General features: G+C 37.3%; 1 pseudogene; it reads left to right on the top strand.

The window, feature by feature from the left end:
- On the top strand, positions 1-24,841 carry LOC127192445 (vomeronasal type-2 receptor 116-like; annotated as a pseudogene).

Below are 24,841 nucleotides of genomic sequence, written 5' to 3'. Positions count from 1 at the left end.
ATGTACCTGATCTACTCCGAGGAGACCAGAGACATAAGTGGAGCAACAGATCACTGGACTTTGAAACCTGTAGGTGAGTGGGGCACCAAAGGCCGCATACCAAACAGGGGGCCTATCCCCTAGGTCAAGAGGTGCTAAACACACTCCCCAAACTCTGAAACGGAATCCACATGCAAACTGCACCCTTTATATAAAGCACAGACTCACTGTTTGGGGAGGGGTTTTTCCAGAGTCCCCAGCCAGAGGAGTCTCAGCGAAGAGGGTGAATCTGCCCTAGGATTCCTCCTTCCACACCACCCTAAACTGCAGAGATCACCAACCTAGGCCGACTGAAAACACAGCCAGCGGGACCCAACAACGACAGTTATAGTGGGACTACAGCTCGCTGGCCATCCAGGGCCAAACTTAACACCAATCACAGCTAACTGAGCCTGCAAATAGCGGCAGTGAGAAATTAGCTTGAACTGCCTCCACAGATCCATCAGGAGACGTGGGTCTTGCCTAGAGCTATAGCTGAACTTATTAGCCCTGCAGGAAGACCTGGTTCCGTGGGCTTCCGCCAGAGCTCTGCAGCCCTTTTGTTCCTACCCAGCCGCAAGGCACTGGTCCTACACTCCGCTCACTGCTCCCTGCTCCCTGCTCCCTGCTTCCCGCTCCCAGAACGAGAGAGCCCAGCTGGAGATCCTGGCCTGAGCAAGGCAGGCACTCTCACATTATCAGGAGATGAGAAGTGGATGGGTCATGTTTGCAGAGTCTAATTGCTGTCCTAGAGTGTGAAAGGACCAGCATACCCTGGCGGGAAGATTTGGCTCCACGAGTGACCGCCAGAGCTCTGCAGAGCCAGTCTCACTAACTGCCCAGCCGCAAGGCGCTGGCACTGAGCTCCCTGCTCCCCAAATGAGAGAGTCCAGTGGAGATCCTGGCCCAAGCAAGGCAGGCACTCTCACTTTATCGGGAGATGAAAAGAGGGTCTTGCTTGCAGTGCCTAATTGCTGACCAAGAGTGACCTTGGTCCCTCCAGGCATATAGTACTGGGAGAGGTTGGGCACTGCTACAGGGTATAGAGGCAGAGCTAAAAAACAGCTACACCCCCAGAAGATCTGATCTACCTGGGGTCTTGACTACAAATCCACAGGAAGGACAGGCAGGTGGGATCAACCTACTCAGCCAGAACGTTTGTGTGTGGACCTTATTCTAGGTCCCAAGACTGCTGATCTGAATTACAGCAGTAAAGTCCAAACAGATATCTACTTTGGCTGGCTCAGCCTGGAGCCCAAGGGCAGAGGAAAATCACCAGGAGTGAAACCGGATCACCTACCTGTTCCACAAAAATACCCCCTGATCCCCACAGGCAAGAGCACCTGACCTATAATCAGTCATCAATTAACCACTCTCAACCAGTGAAGGTCACTACAAAATACCTTCCAACGTCAGAGCCATCAAAATAACTAGAGGACAGCGTAAGAATGCTATCAAAAACCAAAAGAGTTTGGCATCTCCGGATCCCAACATTCCCAATGAAAACAACCTAGAGAACCTAACAGCAATGGATAGGCAAGAAAATGACCTCAAGTCCTTAGTAAAGAAGATGATAATGGAAGAAACAAATAAAATCTGTAAACAAATGCAGGAGGAGGCAAACAAGAGGGCTGAAGAGTTAAAAGAGTCATATAAAGAGGCACTTGAAGAATTTCAGAAAAATATAAATAACCAGATGATGGAAATCATTAAAACAGTCCAAGACATGAAGATAAAAATGGAAGCTATGATGCAGGAACACACAGAAGAAAAACGTGATCAAGAGTCTGCAAAGAGGAAAGCCAGCATCTCAGAGGTGGCCTTATCTAACAGATTGCAAGAAATGGAAGAAAAAATATCGGGACTTGAAGATACAATCGCCGAACTGGAAACAACCATTCAGGGAAATGCTAAATCTGAAAAGTTCCTAACACAGACCATTCAAGAACTAAAAGACCACATGAAAAGACAAAACTTGCAAATAATAGGGATACAGGAGAGACTGGACAGCCGACTCCACAGCCCAGAACACATCTTTAATCAAATAATGGAGGAAATTTTCCCAATTTGAAGAAAGAGATGCATATGAGCATACAAGAGGCCTACAGAACACCAAATAGAATAGACCTGAAAAGAAAATCTTCCCGCCACATAATAATAACAACACAAAATATACAGAACAAAGAAAAAATATTGAAAGCAGCAAGAGAAAAAGGCCGAGTAACATATGAGGGCAAACCTATCAGAATTACACATGACTTCTGAGCAGAGACCATGAAAGCCAGAAGGGCCTGGACAGAGGTTCTGCAAACCCTAAGAAAACACAGATACCAGGCAAGACTACTATATCCAGCAAAATTATCAATAATCATTGATGGAATTGATGGAGAAGACAAGTTATTCCATGACAAAAACAAATTCAAACAGTACCTAACCACAAATCTGGCTTTACAGAAGTTACTAGAAGAAAAACTCCACCCCAACTGGTCAAACTACAACCATAAGTACATAGGAAATGGGTAACTATACCATTGCAAAATCACAACCTCACAAAATCTTCACTGTTACAAATACCAAAAACGAAGGGACTTACCAATCACTGGTCATTAATATCTCTCAATGTCAATGGTCTCAATTCTCCAATAAAAAGACACAGACTAACAGAATGGATGCATAAACATGACCCAACATTCTTCTGCATTCAAGAAACACACCTCAACCACAAGGACAGACATTGCCTCAGAGTAAAAGGTTGGGGAAAAATATTCCAAGCAAATAGTCACAAGAAACAAGCTGGAACAGCCATTCTAATATCTAATAAAATAGACTTTCAACCAAAATTAATCAAAAGAGATGAGGATGGTCACTTCGTACTCATCAAAGGTAAAGTCAACCAAGAAGACATCATGATTTTGAACATCTATGCTCTGAATACCAGGGCTCCCACATTAGTAAAAGACTTATTAACAAAGCTTGCCCCACTCATCAATACACACACATTAATAGTGGGAGATTTCAACACCCCTCTTTCACTCAAGGATAGGTCTTTGAATCAGAAACTAAGCCGGGAAATAACCTCATTAACCAATGTCATGAATCAAATGGATCTAACAGATATCTACAGAACTTTCCACCCAAACGCTAAGGAGTATAACTTCTTCTCAGTACCACATGGAACATTCTCTAAAATTGATTACATAGTTGGTCATGAAGCAAACCTCAACAGATACAAGAAGATTAAAATAATACCTTGTATCTTATCAGATCAACATGGTCTATGGCTGGACTTCAACAGCAACAGAAATAACAAAAAGCATTCTAAAACGTGGAAACTAAACAACTTTCTACTTAATGATACATGGGTCACAGGAGAAATAAGGGAAGAAATAAAAGACTTCCTGAAATTCAATGAAAATGATGGAACAACATACCCAAATTTGTGGGACACATTGAAATCAGTGCTAAGAGGAAAATTCATAGCATTAAGTGCCTTTAAAGAAAATAGAATCATCCCACATAAACAACCTAACAACACATCTGGAAGCTCTAGAAAAAAAAAGAAGCAGAAACACCCAAGAGGAGTAGTCACCTAGAAATAATCACACTCAAGGCTAAAATCAATAAATTAGAAACAAAGAGAACAATCCAAAGAATCAACAAAACCAAGAGCTGGTTCTTTGAGAAAATTAACAAGACAGACAAACCATTAGCCAATCTAACTAAAAGACAGAGAAACACTATCCAAATTAACAAAATCAGAAATGAAAAGGGAGACATAACAACAGACACCAAAGAAATACAAAGAATCGTAAGAACCTACTTTAAAGGCATTTATGCCACAAAATTCGAAAATTCAAGGGAAATGGACAAATTTCTCGACCATTTGCCAAAATTGAACCAAGACCACATAAACAAATTAAATAGCCCTGTTTCGCCTATAGAAATAGAAGCAACCATTGATAGTCTCCCAGCCAAAAAAAGCCCAGGGCCAGATGGTTTCAGCACAGAATTCTACCAGTCCTTCAAAGAGGAGCTAATACCGATACTATTCAAGCTATTCCGAAAGATAGAAATGGACGGAATATTACCAAATTCTTTCCATGAGGCTACAGTCACATTGATACCTAAACCTCACAAAGACCCAACAAAAAAAGATAATTTCAGACCAATTTCTTTTATGAACATTGATGCAAAAATTCTCAACAAAATACTCGCAAAGCGAATACAAGAGCATATCAAAGACATTATTCACCATGACCAGGTAGGATTCATTCCAGGCATGCATGGATGGTTTAACATATGGAAATCCATCAATGTAATCCATCATATAATCAAACTGAAAGAGAAAAACCACATGATCATCTCTTTAGATGCAGAAAAAGCATTTGACAAAATCCAACACCCATTTATGTTTAAAGTTCTGGAGAGATCAGGAATACAAGGCACTTATCTAAACATAATAAAGGCTATATACATCAAACCAACAGCCAACATTAAATTATATGGAGAGATACTCAAGGAAATCCTTTTAAAATTGGGAACCAGACAAGGCTGCCCTCTGTGCCCACATCTCTTCAATATAATTCTTGAAGTTCTAACCAGAGCAATAAGGCATCAAAAGGAGATCAGCGGGATCCAGATGGGAAAGGAGGAAGTCAAATTATCCCTATTTGCAGATGATATGATAGTGTATATAAGTGACCCCCAAAATTCCACCAGAGAACTTCTACAGCTGATAAACACCTTCAGCAAATTGGCAGGATACAAAATTAACTCAAAAAAGTCAGTAGCTTTCCTGTATACAAATGACAAACAGAGGAAGAAATTAGGAAAACTACTCCCTTCACAGTAGCCACAAACAGTATAAAATATCTAGGAGTAACTCTAACCAAGCAAGTGAAGGACTTATTCGAAAAAAACTTCAAACCTCTGAAGAAAGAGATTGAAGATGACATGAGAAGGTGGAGGGATTTACCTTGTTCGTGGATCGGGAGAATCAACATAGTAAAAATGGCCATCTTACCAAAAGCAATTTACAGATTCAACGCAATCCCTATCAAAATACCTACAAAATACTTTGAAGATATTGAGAGATCAATTCTCAAATTCATATGGAGAAATAAAAAACCCAGAATAGCAAAAATAATCCTATGCAACAAAAGATCCTCTGGAGGAATCTCCATACCTGATCTCAAGCTGTACTACAGAGCAACAGTAATTAAAACAGCATGGTACTGGCAAAGCAATAGACTGGTGGATCAATGGAATCGAATCGAAAACCCAGAGATGAATCCCTGCACATTTGCTAACTTGATTTTTGACAAAGAAGCCAAATATATTCAATGGAAAAAGGATAGCATCTTCAACAAATGGGGCTGGTGTAACTGGATGTCTACATGTAGAAAAATGCAATTAGACCCTTATTTGTCACCATACACAAAACTAAAGTCCACGTGTATTAAAGACGTCAACTTAAAACCAGAGACATTAACTCGGTTAGAGGAAAAAGTGGGGAAGAGCCTGGGACACATAGGCACAGGAAACAACTTCCTGAATAGTACACCAGCAGCCCAGGCCTTAATGTCAACAATTAATATATGGGACCTCATGAGGCTGAGAAGCTTCTGTAAGGCAGGAGACACTGTCAAGAGAACAAAGTGACAGCCTACAGAATGGGAAAAGATCTTCACCAACCCTTCATCTGACAAAGATCTAATATCCAAAATATATAAAGAACTCAAGAAATTAAACACCACAAAACCAAACAATCCAATTGCGAAATGGGGCTTGGTACTTAACAGAGAATTCTCAACAGAGGAATATCAAATGGCCGAGAAACACTTAAAGAAATGCTTGTCCTCGTTAGTCATCAGAGAAACACAAATCAAAACGACACTGAGATTCCATCTTACACCCATCAGAATGGCTAAGATCAAAAACTCAAATGACACCACATGTTGGTGAGGATGTGGAGAGAGAGGAACACTCCTTCATTGCTGGTGGGAATGCAAACTAGTACAACCACTTTGGAAAGCTATCTGGCGCTTTCTCAGAAAAATGGGAATAGGGCTTCCTCAAGACCCAGCCATCCCACTCCTTGGAATATACCCAGAAAATGCCCTACCACACAACAGGGACATATGCTCAACCATGTTCATAGCTGCTTTATACATAGTAGCCAGAACATGGAACCCGCCTAAGTGTCTCTCAGTAGAAGAATGGACTAGAAACTGTGGTATATTTACATGATGGAATACTACTCAGCTATTAAAAACAAGGAATTCCCGAAATTTGTGGACAAATGGATTGATTTAGATATTATCATAATGAGTGAGTTCACCCAGAAGCAAAAAGAGACAAATGGTATATACTCACCTATATCAAAACACTAGTCCAAGGGTTACATACCATGAATATCTTTACTTACCAAGAAAGTGGCTCAGAGAAGAGGACATCCTATTGAGACTTTAGGCGAGAGTAGCATGGAAGAATGGAGAAATAGTAGGACCCACAGGGTCCTGGAAACCTACAAGAAGAACTTTATGACAGGCAGATCTGGGTCCTGGGGTCCTCCTCAAACTATGGCACCAGCCAAGGAGAATATAGGCAGTAAGCTTCTAACCCCTACGAATACCTAGATGATGAACAAACATGATATTCTCCACCATTGAGTGGAGAGTGAGATCTGACTCTCACACAAACTCTGGTGCCCTTTTTCTGACCACGTCCCCTGGATGGGGAGACCTGGTGGCACTCAGAGGAAGGATAGCAAGTTACCCAGAACAGACTCGATATTCTAAGAGCATATATAGGGAGAGGAGGTCTCCCTCAATCGCAGACATAGGGAAGGGGAGAAGGGAGGAAGTGGGAGGGGAGAAGAATGGGAGGAAACAGGGGAAGGGCTAACAATCAAGATGTAATATGGACAAATTAATAAAATTAATTTTAAAAAAGAAAGAAAAAGGCCAAATAACATATAATTTCAAATTTATCAGAATTACATGCAATGTCTCAGCAGAGACCATACAAGCCAGAATGGCCTAGAAAGAGGTCCTTCACACTCTAAGAGACCACAGATGCCAGTCCAGACTACCATACCCAGTGAAACTTTCAGTAACCACTGATAGAGAAAACAAGATATTCCATGACAGAAACAAATTCAAACATTGCCTATCCACAAATCCAGCCCTAGAGAACTAACTAGAAGGAAAATTCTAAACCAAAGTAACAAACTACACCAAAATAACACATTAAAGAGATAATTTCACTTTTCCAAAACACACACTCTATTGCAACCAACATAAAAAACCAAGGGACTTAATCGTTCCTGGTCATTAACATCTGTCAACACCAATGCTCTTAATTCTGCATTTAAAAGACTAAGCAATTGGATGCAAAAACAAGACCCAAAATTCTTCTATATTCAAGAAACATATTTTAGCCAGAAAGATAGATATTACCTCAGGGTAAAATGCTGGAAATATGTATTTCATGAGAATGGACACAAGAGCAAGCTGGTGTAGCCATTTTAATATCTAATAAAATAGACTTTCAACCAAAATTAATCAAAAGAGATGAGGAAGGATGCTTCATACTCATCAAAGGTAAAGTCAACCTAGATGACATCACAATTCTGAATATCTACTTCCCCAATAAATGGCAACCTGCATTTATAAAAGAAATATTAATGAAGCTTAAAACACACATTGAACCCCACACATTAATAGTGGGAGACTTCAACACCTCATTTTCACCAAAAGATAGGTCAATGAAACAGAAACTAAACCAAGAAATAATGACACCAGCCAATGTCATGAATCAAATGAATCTGACAGATATCTACAGAACTTCTCACCCAAACACAAATTATATACCTTCTCAGCACCTCATGGAACCTTCTCCAAAACTGAACATATAATAGATCTCAAAGCAAGTCTCAATAGATACAAGAAGATTGAAATAATATCTGTATCCTCTTTGACCAGCATGGACTAACACTGGACTTCAACACCAACAGAAACAGCAGAAAGCCTACATACACATGGAAGCTGAACAATGCACTACTCAATGACAATTTGGTCAGGGAAGAAATAAATAAAGAAATTAAGGACTTCTTAAAATTCAATGAAAATGAAAAAACAACATAACCAAATTTATGGGACACATTGAAAGCAGTGCTAAGAGGAAAATTCCTAGAACTAAGTGCCTTCATAAAAAGATTGGAAACACTTCATATAGGCAACTTAATGACACATCTGGAAACCGTAGGAAAAAAGAATTAGAAATATCCAAGAGGAGTAGAAAGGTGAAAATAATCAAACTCAAAGCTGAAATCAATAAATTAGAAACAAAGAAAACAATTCAAAGAATCAATAAATCCAGGAGCTAGTTCTTTGAAAAAATCAAGATAGACAAACCTTTAGGCAAACTAATTAAAAGGCAGAAGGAGAGTATTCAACAAAATCAGAAATGAAATGGGAGATTTGGCAACAGACTCTGAAGAAATACAGAGAATCAGAAGGTCCTACTTCGCAGGCTTATATGTCACAAAATTTGAAAATCTAAGGGTAATGGACAATTTTCTCGATCGATTCCACTTGCTAAAATTGAGTCAATATCAGATAAACAAATTAAATAGTCCTATTTCTCCTACAGAAATAAAAGCTGTCATTAAAAGTTCTGCCAAGCAAAATACCCAGGACCAGATGGTTTTTATCACAGATTTCTACTAGATCTTCAAAGAAGAGCTAATACCCATACTCTTCAAACTACTCCACAAAATAGAAATGGGTGGACTATTTATCAAACTCATTCTATGAGGCCACAGTCACTTTGATACCTAAACCTCATGAAGACCCAACAAAGTAAGAGAATTTCAGCCCAATTTCCCTAATGAGCATTGTTGCAATATACCCAATAAAATACTTGCAAACCAAATCCAAGAACACATCAAAGATATTCACCATGATCAAGTAGGCTTCATTTCAAGTATGCAGGGATGGTTCAATATAAAGAAATCCATCAATGTAATCTACCATATAAACAAACTGAAAGAAAAACACATGATTAATTCCTTAGATACCAAAAAATTTTGACAAAATCCAATACCCATACATGTTTAAAGTCTTTGAGAGATCAGGGATACAAGGCACAGACAAAACATAAAAAAGGCTATATACAGCAAGTTGACATCAAATTAAATGGAGAGATACCAAAGGAAGTTCCACTAAAATCAGTCACTATACAAAGTTGCCCACTATCTCCATATCTATTCAATATAGTTCTTGAAGTTCTAGACAGAGCAATAAGACAACAAAAGAAGATCAAAGGGATCAAAATGGGAAAGGAAGAAGTTAAATTGTCCCTATTCACAGATGATCTGATAGTGTACATATGTGGGCCCCCAAAATTCTACCAGAGAACTCCTACGGCTGATAAATATCTTCAGTAAAGTACCTGGGTACAAAATTAACTAAAAAAAAACCAGGAGCCCTTCTGTATACAAATGACAATTGTGTTGAGAAAGTCATTAGGGAAACTACACCCTTCACAATAGCCACAAGTAGTATAAAGTATCTAGGTGTAACTATAACCAAGCAAATGAAAGACTTGTATGAAAACAACTTCAAGTCTCTGAAGAAGTAAACAGAAGATGATATCAGAAGATGCAAAGATCTCCCATGTTTGTGGATTGGGAGAATTAACAGTAAAAATGGCCATCTTACCAAAAGCAATTTACAGCTTCAATGCAATCCTTATCAAAATTTCTATACAAATTTTTAAAGACATTGAAAGATCCATTCTCGACTTTATATGGAAAAACAAAAAACCCAAAATACTAACACAATCCTGTACAATAAAAGATCCACTTGAGGAATCTCCAAACATGATCTCAATCTGTAGTATAGAGCAACAGTAATTAAAACAGCATGGTACTGGCATAGCAATAGGCTGGTTGACCAATAGAATTGAATTGAAGACTGAGAAATAAATCCACACACATATGGACACTTGATTTTTGACAAAAAAGCCAAAATCTATTCAATGGAAAAAGGATAGCATCTTTAACAAATGGTGCTTGTCTAACTGGATGTCTACATGTAGAAAATGTAAGTAGATCCATATTCATCACTATGCACAAAACTCAAGTCCAAGTGGATTAAAGACCTCAACATAAAACCAGACACACTTAATCTGTTAAAAGAAAAAGTGGGGAAGAGCTTTGAACTCATTGTCACAGGAGACAACTTCCTGAATAGAACTCCAATAGCCCAGGCTCTATGGTCAACAATTAATAAATGTGACCTCATGAAGGTAAGAAACTTCTGTAAAGCAGAAGACACTCTCAACAGAACAAAGTGACAGCCTAAAGACTGGGAAAAGATATTCACCCACCCTACATCAGGCAAAGGACTAATATCCAAAATACATAAAGAGCTTACAAAATTAAACACCACCAAATCAATTAACCTAATTGACAAATGAGGTTGAGAACTAAGCAGAGAACTATCAACAGAGGAATATTGATTGGCTGAGAAACACTTAAAAATGTTCAATATCCTTAGTCATCAAAGAAATGCGAATCAAAACTACTCTGATATTCCATCTTACACCCATTAGAATGGCTGAGATAAAAAATTCAAGTGACAGCATATGCTGGAGAGGATGAAGAGGGAGGGGGAACTGTTCTCCATTGCTGGTGGGAGTGTAAACTTGTACAACCACTTTGGAAATCAATCTGACACTTTCTGAGAAAACTGGAAATAGGGTTTCCTCAAGAGCCAGCTATTCTATTCCTTGGAATATACCCAAAAGATGCTCCACCACACAACCAGGACATATACTGAACCATGTTCATAGCAGTTTTATTTGTAATAACCAGAACCTGGAAACAATGTAGATGTCCCTCAGTGGAAGAATGGATAAAGAAACTGTGGTACATTTACACTATGGAATACTACTCAGCTATTAAAAACAAGGAAATCTTGAAATTTGCAGGAAAATGGATGAAACTAGAAATGATCATCCTGAGCGTGTTAACCCAGGCCCAGAAAGATACACATGGTATATAATCACTTATAATGAGATACTAGTCCAACATGGATGTCTTCTGAGAGTCTTCACTCATCCGGAGATTAGGACAGATGCTGGGACTTCCTATTGGGACTTCAGGTGAGAGAGCTATGGGACAAAGGAGAAATAGAAGGACCTAAAGAGTCTGGGAACCCTACAAGATGATCATCAAGGCTGGCAGATCTGGATCCAGGGAGCCCTGCACAAACTACTATACCAACCAAGGACAATACATGAAGTGGACCTAGACCCCCCAATCAGATCTACCCAATGGACAGATCATTCTTCACAGTTGTGAGGAGAGTGGTGACTGACTCTGACATGAACTCTTGTGCCCCATATTTGACCAGTTCCTCAGTTTTTCCTCATACTACTGATCACCAAAAGTTAAAACAATAACTCCTGCTAACAACTTCAGTTGTACCCAGCCAGAGGGATTTCATTCAGAATCTTTCTGTTCTTCATAGGTTCTCCTCATGCCCCTTCTTCCATTTTTTTTATGCAGGGACTATGCTATTGATGAGTATTGTGGTAGCTTAGAGACAAGAATAGGAGTTTAGGTGACATAGAAAAGTCAAAAACAAACAGGACAAAACTTGCCTTCACATAGCTGAAAGGCTTTTTGTTAAATCTGCAGTATAACTCCAACTGCGTACATTCCTGCTTACAGAATTTAAGAATACAAGGATTGGAAGATGTACAAAATTTATACCTATAATTATAGAGTGCTTAAATTTACTCTGAACTCATTATAGAATTTATTAATAAGGATGATAGCAAGAACCTTGGAAATTAAAGTGACTGAAAATAAAATAAAGTAGATTCAAAAGAGAAACCTTTGGAAGACTCCAGTCAAAATAAACCATTTGAGGGTATACTGTGAAGAATATTAAAGAAGATGACAATGGATCTCCAGAGCTAGAAATGGGGAAAACAGACAGTGGTTTTGTATATGAACTTCAACAGATATTCACAATGAAAGAGTTTTGTTTTAAGCTTTGGTTCTGGCCAGATCAGTACAGATAATGATGTGGAGTTTGAGGCAGCAGTGAGTGAATCACCAAGATTGTCTGATGCACCTTTAAGCTAGGTGAACTAATAGTTAAACATTTGACAAATTGGGCATTTAAAAACATTTGCACCATAGGAAGCAAACTGAGAAGATGCAAATTAAAGTGGCTTCTAAAATATAAGAGAACATATGGAATTTGAATTAAAGTAATTAATTAGGACATATTGGCCTAAGTAGTATCAGAAACAATATCCATGTCATGAAAGAGTTCATACAAATGATAAGGTTAATAAATATTCTCCAATAAAATGAGCAAATGATATAACTTATTAACTTAGCAAAAATTAATCACGTAATATTGAAAATTTAAAGATACTGTTTCAGTAATAATTATAATATAGTATTAAATAAAAAATTTACCCTCATAATAATATAATATGTGTTATATTTTTATATTATAAATGCAGTAAAATTAAAGTGGCTCATGGAATGACATTGGAATTTTTGTATTTGCTGTTGTATATATTATTCAAACTATTTATGATGTTTTTAGGTAATACATATTAAAAGTTATATAATATGTTCTCCTTTGATATTCGTTTGTTTGTTTTTGGAGACAGGGTTTCTTTGTATAGCCCTGGCTGTCCAGGAACTTGTTCTGTAGACCAGGCAGGTCTCAAACTCAGAGATTCACCTGCTTCTACATCCCAAGAGCTGGGATTACAGGTATATACCAATACTACCTGGCTCTCTTTTGCTTTTATTTCTTTTTAAAAATTATTTACTTTACATTCTGGTCATAACCCCCTCCTTTCTCTTTCTCCAACCCCACCCACCCCATCATATTTCGTGTATGCCTCCTCCCCTACTCCTCAGAGAAGGGGAGCCCTCTACCCACTGCCTCCATATGAAGTTGCATAAGGGCTGAGGGCATCCTCTTTCCCTGTGGCCTGGTGAGGTAGCCCTGCCAGGGGAAAGTGATAAAAAAATAGCAGGTATAAGAGTCTATGTCAGAGTCAGGCTCCATTTTTCTTACTAGGGTATGCATATGAGGACCAAGCTGCATATTGGTTATGTCTGTGTAAGGGGGCCTAGGCCCAGTCCATGCATGGTCCTTGGTTGGAGCTTCACTCTCCATGAGCCCTTCTAGGCCCTGGCTAGTTTGCTCTGTTGGAATTCTTGTGGAGCTCCTGTCCTCTCTGAGTCTTCTACCCTTTACCTACTCTTCGTAGAGACTCTCTGTGTTACTCTCAATGTTTGGTTGTGTGTCTCTGCATCTGTTTCCATCAACTGCTGGCTAGAGCCATTCAGAGGGAAAGTGCTCATCTCACATGTGCAAGCAGAGTATTATTAATAGTGTCAGCGGTTGGCTGTCTTCTGTCAGGTGGGTCTCAGGTTAGGCCAGGAATTGGTTGGACATTTCATTAATATATTGTCCTGAACATCATGTAGGCATGGTAAGTTTTAGGTCAAAGTATTTTATGGGTGGGTTGGTGTTCCTCTCCTTCCACTAGAGTCATGACTAGTTAAAGAATAGCCTCTTATGACTCTATGACCATGCTACTAGGAGTCTCAGATATAGTAACCCTCTTGTCCTCCCTGGAGCCTATCATGTTGTAGGTCTCCATCTTGTATCAGAGAAGCCCCTCCCCAAGGTCCCTCTGCCAGCCCTCTTTCCTCCTACCCCAAGCCTCCCCAGGTCTGATATTGACTCTCATTTCATTCTCTGTTCCCTCTCTTACCATATTTTTTCTCTTTAACCATTTCTGCTGACTATTGAATTTTTACTTCTAAGTGAGATTTAAGCATCTTCCCCTGGGTCCCTCCTTGTTACTTATCTTCTTTGGGTCTGTGAATTGTAGTATGGTTATCCTGTACTATATGGCTAAAATCCACATATAAGTGAGTACATAGCCATGTGTGCCTTGCTGGTTCGGGGTTGCCTTACTCGGTATAATTTTTTCTAGGTGCATCCATTTGAAAGCAAATTGCATTGTTTCCTCCCATTACTAGCTGAGTAGTATTCGATTGCATAAATGTTCCAGTTTCTCTATCCATTCTTTGGTTGAGGGACATCTGGGTTGTTCCAGTTTCTACCTATTAAGAACAGAACAGCTATAAACATAGCTGAGAAAATGTCCTTGTTGCATGATGGAGCATCATTTGGGTATATGCTCAGGAGTGGTATACACGGATCTTGAAGTAGAGCCATTCCCAATTTCATGAGAAAGCACCAGATTGATTTGCAGGGTGGTTGTACAAGTTTGAACTCCCACCAACAATGGAGGAGTGCTCTTCTAACTCCACATCCTCGCCAGCATGTGCTTTCACTTGTGTTTTTGATCGTAACTATTCTGATGGGTGTAAGATGAAATCTCAGAGTTGTTTTGATATGCATTTCGCTCATGACCAAGGACTTTGAACATTTCATTAAGTGCTTTGGCCATTCAATATTCCTCTGTTGAGAATTCTCTGTTTAAATCTGTACTCCATGAAAAAAAATTAGATTATTTGTTTTGCTGGTGTTTAATTTCTTGAATTCTTTATGTATTTTCAATTTTACACCCTTGTCAGATGTAGAGTTGGTGAAGATCTTTTCCCAGTCTGTAGGTTGCCATTTTGTTCTCTCGACAGTATCCTTTTCCTTACAGAAGCTTTTCAGTTTCATCAGGTCTCACTTAATAATTGTTTATATTAGAGCCTGTGCTGTTGGTGTTCTGTTCTAGAAATTGTCTACTGTGCCAATGAGTTCTGGGCTTTTCCCCATTTTTCTCTTCTATATATTTAGTGTATCTGGTTTTATGTTGAGGTATTTGATCTACTTGGGTTTGAAGGTTTTTTTGGGGGGGTAAAGTGATAAATATAGATCTATTTGCATTTTTCTACATTTAGGAATCCAGGTAGACCTGTGCCATTTGTTAAGGATGCTTTCTTTTTCTTTTTCTTTTTTTTATTAATTTATTCATATTACATCTTGATTGGTAGCCCTTCCCCTGTTTCCTCCCATTCTTCCCTCCCTCCCATTTATCCCCTTCTCCCTTCCCCTATGTCTGTGACTGAGAGAGACCTCCTCCCCCTATATATACTCTCAGAATATCAAGTCTCTTCTTGGTAACTAGCTATCCTTCCTCTGAGTGCCACCAGGTCTCCCCATCCGGGGGACATGGTCAGAAAAGGGGCACCAGAGTTCATGTGAGAGTCAGATCTCACTCTCCACTGAATGGTGGAGAATATCATGTTCGTTGGCTAGGTCTTGGTAGGGGTTCGAAGCTTACTGCCTATATTCTCCTTGGCTGGTGCCTTAGTTTGAGGAGGACCCCAGGATCCAGATTTGCCTTTCATCCTTTCCTGAGTGAACTTGAACACTTCACTTATCTCTACCAGATGTCTCCCAAGGATACAACTCTTCCACTAGCCATGGTGTCCCTACTGGTTTACTTCAGATGGAACTGGGTGGGAGTAATCATTTCAGATGATGACCAAGGAGTTCAATTTCTATCTGAATTGAGAAGAGAAATGCAAAAATATATTGTATGTTTAGGATTTGTGACTATTGTCCCAAATAACCTAATATTATACATGAGAATGGCTAATAATTATTATAAGCAGATCATGTTGTCATCAGCAAAATTTGTAATTGTTTATGGAGACAAAAAATCTAAGGTTTCACTTTCCCTAATTATATGGAAACCTAATGACTTTGGCAAACTCTGGGTCAGTGTGTCACAATTTGATATGATCACACTTAAAGGAGATTTCCTGCTTAACCCCATTCATGGGACTCTCATTTTTTCATATCAGCATTCAGAGATGTCTGATTTTACACAATTTATGCAGACAGTGCACCCTTCAAACTACAGTAATGAATTTGCCCTTCCTAAACTATGGTGCAATTATTGTAAGTGTACTTTGTCTCTGCCTAATTGTAAGAAGCTGAAGAATTGTCCATTAGAAACCTTATTCAAATGTATATTCAAACCTCCACATGGAATATCCATGAGTGATACATCTTACAACTTATACAATGCTTTGCATGCTGTGGTCCATTCACTCCATCAGATGCTTCTGCATCAAGTAGACACATGGTCAAAGAATACTGGGAAGGATCTGGAATTTGACTCTTGGAAGGTAATGAGTCTTACACTGCATAGAATGTGTGTCATAGAGATGACATTCTTAAGGGGAATCATATGGTTTAAGCACATGTGAAAAGAACACTTTTTCCAAATTAATATATTTGTTTATTCTATCAGTGCATTTAAGGCAGATCATATTAGTGTGATAAATTGTGATATAGTCAACACTGGCACCCACATAAGCATTTCACAATCTAAGTCGAAAATTTTTTGAATATTTCAACCAGACATGCATCTCTAGTTTTTAACATTTGAAAAAATATTTATTCATGAAATTCTTAAGTATCAATATAATGAATTGTATTTTATGTGATCAAAAATTGCTGATCAATGTGATGAATAAATCTCAACTAATATCCAGTAGTTCTTCCAGTTTTTGTCTTATTAATAATCACAATTCCATAAGTAATGGTCAAATAATACTGTTGGTAGAAAGAAGTAGATAATGCCACATTAATTTCCAGGCATATAATACAGGTGTGTGTGTATTAGAGCAGCAACTTGAGTGAGAAAATAGTTATTTTAAATGCATAGTGAATCTTTGCATCTCCATGGAATTACTTCCTTTTTTGTTTACTATGGAGCACTTCTGATAATATTATATTTTAGGAAAGTGTAATGGAATTTAGGGCATTTCAAACTTTATATATTCTGACTTAATGTATAGGCATCATTGAAACTTCAAATTGTGTTTTAGATGTTCTCTTTTCTGAAGAACATAAAATTTGTAAATCCTGCTCGAGATGTAGTGAACATGAACCAGAGTTTAAAATTAGATACAGAGTATGACATTTTCTCTATCATAGATTTTCTGAAACACTTGGGAATTAAAACAAAAGTAGGAAAGTTTTCTGGTCATTTTCCAAACGGTCAACAACTATATGTGTCTGATGAAATGATAGAGTGGGCCACCAATATCAGGCAGGTAATTTAGTCTTAATATTAATGTTTTACATGTAGTGCAACTACCCCAATATCTAATGGTCTACTTGTTCTTCATCATGGTATAAGAGTTTTGACATTTACTTATTTATTGACTCATTTTTCACCCTCCTAGTTTCTTTCTCCCTTTTCCTTTCTCTTTCATTTTCCTACTCTCACTGGCTTTTTCATGTGTTCTTCATAATATGTAAATTAACATATATTCATATAAAAATAATGTTTTATATTATATTGCATGTGTGTGAAAGGGGATCTTTCAGTAGCTCTATGTTGTGAATCACTACACCTCTTTGCACATAAATTGAACCTTTTCTTCTATAACATATCTAATTTTCCTCAGGCTCTACCCTCAGTATGTAGTATGCCTTGCAGCCCAGGACTCAGAAAATCCCCTCAGGAAGGAAAGGCTGTCTGCTGTTTTGATTGCAGTCCCTGCCCAGAAAATGAGATTTCAAATATCACAAGTAAGGATATATTTAACCAAAATAACAGATTGTTTTCTTCTCCCATATTTAAACGGTTCTCAAAAATCCTTTGAATAAAGGAAAAGATAAATCTCACTATACAATTAAAAGCATCATTAACACTGCTATTTAAAATAATACACTCTCTGTCTCTTGAAATACATTCTATCTCATCATTTTTGAATTATTGAAGATAGCATTTTCTTTTGTACATTTATTTAGAGCCATAAATGTTACTGTATCATGTCATTTTTCTACTTTTTAATCTTAGTAAAAGTATAGATGTTATGCATTATTATTTTCCTAGTACACCCTATGGTGTCTCACAATGACAAGATGTCCAATGACATTTTATTATGTCCTAGAAACATGGTCATTTTTGTATTGTGCTATGATAAGTCAGTAATATCATTTTCAGCTTTAACTTTCATTTGTACTGTAGTTCACATGTGGGTGTGGAGTTGAAGATAAAGAACTATGATTTAATGTTTATAGTCTAATATTCATAACAAATGTGCACAGAGGTGTTTTGAAGTAATTAAGTGCTGATATCTACAATGAGATTCATAAAAAGTGTAGAAATAATGCTATTCGAAGAGTATTAGTTAAGTGAATGGTGGAATTTGTAACTGTTTGTGTGGTTGGAAATAGGTCACAAATAATGGAAAGTTTCATTTAAAAGACAGACCAGAATGTAAAGTCTTCTATATGATTTCCCTGTGATAATTATGATGTTGAAGTGCATATTTATAAAATTACACTAATATATTGACCAAATTTTATTATAGAACCCAGAGACTAATGTAAGCAAAACAAACAACTTAAGTGGAATAAAGCATAAACATATATTTCAAAAATTATACTATCGAGGTCTCAGATTGGCAGGAGGTGCTGTTTGCGGTTGTAGGTACTGTTGGGTTGAACCCTGATCCTAAAAGTGAAGGACACCAGAAACTGCCACCCAACATCAGAGATAGCAAGATGACTAAAGGACAGCATAAGTATACAAACAACAAAAACCAAAACAATTTGGCATCCCCAGAACCCAACTATCCCAAAGAAAGAAACCCTGAGAACTCAAACACAATCGAAATACAAGAAAATTATCTCAAATCCTTAGTAATGAAGATGATAATGGAGGAAACAAATAAAATCCATAATCAAATGCAGAAAGACACAGCCAAACAGGTGGAAGATGTAAAAGAGGGATATAGCGAGGCACTGGAAAATTTTCAGGAAAATGCAAACAACAAGACGAACGAAATAAAAAATACAGTTCAAGATCTGAAGATGAAAATGGAGACAGTGATAAAAGCACAGGCAGAAGAAAAATGGGAACACAGAAGTGAGTTTCTCTAGCAGAATCCAAGAAATGGAGGAACAAATTTTGAGACTAGGTGATACAACTGTAGAACTCAAAGCAACCATCAAAGACAATGCTAAATTGGAAAAATTCCTGACACAAACTATCCAAGACATCAAAGACAGAAAAGATGAAACCTGAGAATGATAGGCATCAAGGAAAGAGAAGAGACCAGACTCCAAGGCCCAGAAAAATATCTTCAACAAAATCATAGAAGAAAATTACCCTAATTTAAAGAAGGAGATGCATATAATCATACAAGAGGCCTACATAACACCAAATAGAATAGACCAGAAAAGAAAATCTTCGCAACACATAATAATACAAACACAAAATATACACAACAAAGAAAAATATTAAAAGCCGCAAGAGAAAAAGGCAAAGAAACATATAATGGCAAAAATATGAGAATTACACCTGACTTCTCAGGAGAGATCACAAAAGGTAGAAGGGCCTGGACAGAAGTCCTGCAAACCCTAAGAGATCACAGATTTCAGACCAGACTACTGTACCCAGTGAAGCTGTCAATAACCATTGATGGAGAAAACAAAATATTTCATTACAAAAACAAATTCAAACAGTGCCTATCTACAAACCAGGCTTTACAGAAGTTACTAAATGGAAAACTCCACCCCAAAGGGACAAGCCACAACCAAAAGTACAGAGGAAATAGATAACTACACCATCACAGAAACACAACCACACAAACTCTCTACTGTAACCAACATCAAAAATTAAGAGACTTAACAGTCACTTGTCATTAATATCTCTCAACATCAATGGTCTCAACTCTCCAATAAAAAGACACAGACTAACTGAATGGATGCAAACAAGACTCAACATTCTTCTACATTAAAAAACACATCACACCCCCAGGGACAGACATTACCTCAAAATAAGAGGCTGGAAAATTATTCCAAGCAAATTGCCACAAGAAGAAAGCTGGTGTAGCCATTTTAATATCTAATAAAATAGACTTTCAACCAAAGTAATCAAAAGGGATGAGGAAGGACCCTTCATACTCATCAAAGGTAAATTCAACCAAGATGACATCACAATTCTGAACATTTATGCTCCAAATACAAGGGCACCCGCATTTGTAAAAGACCTATTAAAAACTTAAACCACACATCAATCCCCACACATGAATAGTGCGAGACTTCAACACCACACTTGCACTGAAGGATAGGTCATTGAAACAGAAACTAAGCTGAGAAATAACATAATTAACCAATATCATGAATTAATGGATCTAACAGATATTTTCAGAACTTTTCACCCAAAAACAAAGGATTATACCTTCTTCTCAGCAACCCATGGAACCTTCTCCAAAATTGATCACATAGTAGGGCACAAAGCAAGCCTCAACAGATGCAAGAAGATTGAAATAATACCTTGTATCATAACAGGTCACCATGGTCTTATGCTGTACTTCAACAACAACAGAAATACAGAAAACTTACACATACATAGAAACTAAACAACTCTCTACTTAATGACACCTGGGTTAGGGAAGACATAAAGAAAGAAATTAAGTACTTCCTGAAATTCAATGAATATAAAGGAACAACATACCCAAAATTTGTGGGCCACATTGAAAGTGGTGCTAAGAGGAAAATTCATAGGACTAAGTGCCTTTATAAAAAAAAATTGGAAACATCCCACATAAGCAACTTAGCGGCACATCTAAAAGCCCTAGAAAAAAAAGAAGCAGAAGCAACCAAGAGGAGTAGACATCTGAAAATATTCAAACTCACGGCTGAAATCAATAAATTAGAATGAAAGAGAACGATTCAAAGAATCAACAAAACCAGGAACTGGTTCCTTGAGAAAATCAACAAGACAGACAAATCATTAGCCAAACTCACTAAAAGGCAGAGAGACACTATCCAAATCAACAAAATCAGATATGAAAAGGGAGACAAAACAGCAGATACTGAAGAAATACAAAGAATCATAAGATCCTACTTTAAAGGCATATATGGCACAAAACTTGAGAATCTGAGGGAAATGGACAATTTTCTTGATCAAATCTATTTGCCAAAATTGAATCAAGATCAGATAAACAAATTAAATAGCCCTATTTCTCCCATAGAAACAGAAGCAATCATTGATTGTCTCCCAAAGAAAATTAGCCCAGGGCCAGATGGTTTCAGTGCAGAATTCTACAAGACTTTCAAAGAAGAGTTAATACAAATACTCTTCAAGCTACTCCAAAAGATAGAAATGGATGGAACATTAAGAAATTATTTCTATGAGGCCACAGTCACATTGATACCTAAACTCCATAAAGACCCAACAAAAAAAGAGAATTTCAGACCAATTTCTCTTATGAACATTGACACAAAAATACTCAATAAAATGCTTGCATAATGATTACAAGAACATATCAAAGATATCATTCACCATGCCCAGGTAGGCTTCATTCCAGGCATGTGGGGATGGTTTAATATATGATAATCCATCAATGTAATCCACCACATAAACAAACTGAAAGAAAAAAACACATGATCATCTCCTTAGATGCAGAAAAAGCATTTGACAAAATCCAACCCCCTTCATATTTAAATTTTTGAGAGATTGAGAATACAAGGCACATACCTAAACATAATAAAGGCTATATACAGCAAGCCAATAGCCAAAATCAAAGTAAATGGAGAGATACTCAAGGAAATTCCTCTAAAATCAGAGACCAGACAAGGCTGCCCACTTTCTCCATATCTCTTCAATATAGTTCTTGAAGTTCTAGCCAGAGCAATAAGACATCAAAAGGAGATCAAAGGGATCCAAATGGGAAAGGAGGAAGTCAAATTATCCCTATTTGCAGATGATATGTTAGGGTATATAAGTGATCCCCAAAATTCCACCAGAGAACTCCTACAGCTAATAAACACCTTCAGCAAATTGGCTGAGTGTTTCTTGCTTTTTTGTTCTCCTATGCTGGGGTGTTTATGAGAAAGACACACTGGTGTTGGGGGCTCGTTAATGGGAGGTCACCCAGTGATCATCTGAGAGATCCTTAAGAAGTATGAACAAAGTTGAGGGGAGGCTACCACTTGTGTTTTGTTTTAATGCTAGAGAAGACCCTGTGAGTCATTTCTGAGTTGATAGAGAGAGTGGGGGAAGGTCTGTAAACAGTCTATATGAACTTCTGGCATGCATGGCCTGTGGATGAGCATGGAGTATCTCTCCTTTGAATATTTATAAAAGCCTGAAATACAGTGTTTTTAATTATACAGGTGGGTTTTAAAGATATATAAAGATGGAGTATTTGAATACCTCTTCCCATTGATTTAGATAACATTGTTCAGCAAAATCACAGAGGAAATACTAACTGTAAGACAACGCACATTCTTCAATGCAAAGAGTCAGTACCACAAAGGAACAATAACATTTCAGTTTGATCTGTTCACTCATTTCATTAAAAAAAAACTGAATAAAGTTAAATATATTGTAGTGTAAATTTCAAAGATATTGGTGGAATGACATTCTCAGCTACCATACATTCATTATCTGTAAAAATTATTTTCTTGAGATATGGCAGAGCATGATATTTCTCAATATATTCTAAAACATTGGGAACATTGGACAAAAAAATTACAGAAATTGTTTAAACTTACAGGTAATGTGTACTACCAATATTCATACACTGAAATATAAAAATTTTGGTAATGTTGTTGACATGGAGAGAACTTGTATGGTAGTTATTTCTTGTTATCGCTGTTTCCTTGGCATTATAAATTCTTTTCCATTTGCTTATCTTATTTTTAGGTAATAATAATATTACATAATTTCCCTTTTACCTCTCTTTCCTCCAAAACTCTCCATGCTTCCATTCTTGTTCTCTTTCAAATTTGTGGCCTCTTTGTAATTAACTGATGTTACACCAAAAATTATATAATATATATTTATTACTTGAATGTGATCAGGGCTGACCACTTTGTTATCCAAAGACGATCAGCTCATGTGCTCTTCTCTGAGGAAGACAATTTTCCCACTATCAATATTTCTTAGTTGTTTCTTGCATATTTGCCCTATGCAATATGGAAAGTTTTTGCCTAATCAGCTTTCCATCATCCACTTTCTCATGTTTTTTTTCTTTGTTAAATTGCTGTTTAAGCACCTATTTTGGTGAGATCTTATGGTTGTTGCATATGACTTCTTAGGAGACATACTTTCATAACAAAGTCTCTGATCCTCTAGCTTGTGTAGTCTTTAAACCCACTCTTCTGCAGTTTTCCAAGCTTTATATTAGGCATCTGATTTGTAAATACATATATCAGACTGGACTCCAAAACTCAAAATATTCATTGGTTCTGGATTTCTGTAATGATCTTTGTCTGTTTCAAGATAATTTTTCATGATAAGGAGTAATGAATATACTTACCTTTTTATAAGAACAAATATTTAGAAATAAGTTAAGGATTATAATGATTTAGTAAAATTCTGATTGTGAGTGCTTTTCTAAGATATGAAGTGGGCAGAGTTTATAAGTCAAAGGAGCCACATGAGGCTGTGTGTGGAACTTACATTGTGGCTGAAAGATAGATCATAAGATGGGGAAGAGTTTGTTCTAAGTATATTTTGCATAATATACAAAATTATTAATGACAAATGTGTGCCTCCATGCATAATCGAATCCAAGGTATGTTATTGTGGAAACCTGAATATTATGTGGCAGTACATTAGTGCTTTTGAAAAATACTAAAAACTTCTTGACTATGTAATATAAAATGAATAAAATCTTACAAAATATGATAGGCATTGAACTTTGGGATTAAAACTCATTCAGCCTCCATATCCCACATGATGTAAAGCTAGTTTAGTTAAGATTATCCAACGTATTAATTTATCGTATGTTGTAAATAATATAGAATACTTAAAATGATAATACTTCTCTCCCTATACTAGACATGGATCAATGTATAAAGTGTCCAGATGATCACTATGTCAACACAGATCAAACTCACTGCCTCAAAAAAGTTGTCACTTTTCTGGATTATGAAGATGCTTTGGGCATGACTCTGGCTGGCTTGGCTCTTTTCTTCTCTCTGCTCTTACAATTGTTTTTCTGTGTGTCTTCATAAAACGTGAAGACACTCCCATTGTGAAATCCAATAACAAAACCCCCAGCTATGTCCTACTAATCTCCCTAATATTTTGTTTTCTCTGTGCCTTGCTCTACATTGGCCATCCCTATGTGGCCAGCTGCATCCTACAGCAGATCTCATTTGCGATTGTGTTCACTGTGGCTGTATCTACTGTCTTGGCAAAGACAATTATTGTAGTACTGGCATTCAACATTACTGTTCCAGGAAGAAGAATGAGGTGGTTGCTGGTTTCAAGGGTACCTAACTTCAGCATTCTCATATGCACCATGATCCAAATAATTCTTTGTGGAATTTGGCTTGGAACTTCTCCTCCTTTTGTGGATGCTGATCTACACATGGCACATGACCACATTGTTATTTTGTGCAACAAAGGTTCTGATATTGCCTTCTATTTTGTTCTTGGATACATGGGTTCTGTTGCCATATTAAGTTTAGTTGTAGCTTTTCTGGCAAGAAACCTACCTGACACATTCAATGAAGCCAAATTCCTGACATTCAGTATGCTAGTGTTTTGCACTGTTTGGATCACCTTCCTCCCTGTCTACCACAGCACCAAAGGCAAGACTACTGTTGCTGTGGAGGCATTCTGTATCTTGGCCTCAAGTGCAAGTCTGCTTCTTTGTATCTTTGCCCCAAAGTGCTACATTATTTTGTTAAGACCACAGATCAATTCTTTCCATAAGTTCAGAACCATACACACTAAAACTGAAAATACTAATTAA

This window comes from Acomys russatus, chromosome 7 (assembly GCF_903995435.1).
Source record: "Acomys russatus chromosome 7, mAcoRus1.1, whole genome shotgun sequence".
Classification (NCBI taxonomy): domain Eukaryota; kingdom Metazoa; phylum Chordata; class Mammalia; order Rodentia; family Muridae; genus Acomys; species Acomys russatus.
Note: the sequence above shows the minus strand (reverse complement) of the source record. Positions and strands in the feature narration are given on the sequence as shown.